This window comes from Octopus bimaculoides, chromosome 29 (assembly GCF_001194135.2).
Source record: "Octopus bimaculoides isolate UCB-OBI-ISO-001 chromosome 29, ASM119413v2, whole genome shotgun sequence".
In the NCBI taxonomy this organism is placed as follows: domain Eukaryota; kingdom Metazoa; phylum Mollusca; class Cephalopoda; order Octopoda; family Octopodidae; genus Octopus; species Octopus bimaculoides.
In genome coordinates, this window is record NC_069009.1 from 9,055,852 (window position 1) to 9,057,420 (window position 1,569).

Here is a 1,569-nt window from a genome sequence, read left to right on the forward strand (position 1 = left end):
AGAGAGAGAGAGAGAGAGAGAGAGAAAGTGATACATAAACCCTAACCCTAACACCCTAGTGAAAATCGTGGCATATTTACCAAACATTGACGAACATGAGTTATATTGCAGTGAATGTTTTGTGCGCGTGTATGCGTTTGAGATAGCAAGAGAGAAGAGAGAGAGAGAAGAAGAGGGATAGAGAGAGGGGGAGAAAGGAATAGAGAACGGGAGTAATGAAGAGAGAGAAAGAGAGTAAGGGAGAATGGAAGACAGTTATAAAATATCAATGCGTGCGCATGTTTATATAAGAAACACACACAAAGTAAATCTTATATCTATAATGTGGATGTGTGTATGTGTTTATGTGTATGTTGTTGTCACAGATCGCGTATGTGTGGTTGTGTGTGTTTTTACGTATCTATGTTATGAAAAATAGGTAAAAGATACTAAGAGGAAAGTTTAATCTATAACTTTGTATGTTTCACTTTCTCTCTCTCTCTCTCTCTCTCTCTCTCTCCCTCTTTTACTCTTACTCTCTATATTATATGTTGACCGCGTGATCGATGTGTAAGAACGCCGGTACAGGTAGAAGGGAAGAAATATAAAAGTTGTTAGAAACAACAGCCAAATCTCCCTTAAATCACACAAAGTAAACGGAATTTTAAAAATCTAATTACTGCACTGGAAAGTTCAGATCGAGAAAATTCCATTGATGTAAAAAATTTTAACGAAAAAGTGGAAAATGTGGATTTCTATAAACTTTTTAAAAGGCTTCACACAGACACACATCTTCAGCTTTATTATACAAGCATACATTGAAAATATCGTATGCAGCATCTAACAACATGAAGTACCACATACATAAATACAACAATAAGAAAATAAAAATGCAAACAACGCCTGCAGACAATGAACATACAGATCAAAACTACACAGGATATAGGATCAAAAACAAAAATAAACAAAACGAAAATCAGAAAAACTTAGATAATGTCCCCGACAAGTACAATAAGATCAAAACAAAAACTCAAAAAAGAATTAACAAATAAGAATGCAGCATCAGGAATGCTTTAGACACTGACAATCAAACGGAGCATTACAAAAGCAAAAACAAAAAAGCACCAGATAAAATACAAAAATAAAAATAGTACAAATAACTGCACCTGTCGCAAGAAGTTCGCATGTCTGCTCATGTACCACTGTGTCCAAACAAACATAATATACAAATGCACAATCACTGCATCACAACAAAAATACTCATCCATAGGTGCCTCAAAAAACCAATTTAAGGTTCGTTGTCGCAGCCATATCTCATCATTCTGAAAGGTAATCAGACAACACACAACTTCACTAGCAAACCTAATATGGAGACTGAAGGATGGAAAAATCAAATACCAAACGAAATGGTCAATAATTAAAAAAATGCACACTCATGCAGTACGCTATCCAGCACATGCGACCTTTGCCTTGAGGAAGCCTTATGCATCCTGCAGAGTAATGAAAACTTGGTAAACAAGCATGCTGAGAAAATTCTGAGATGTCCCCACTGCACCAAATATGCATTTTCAAGATTAGACACTGTGAAAT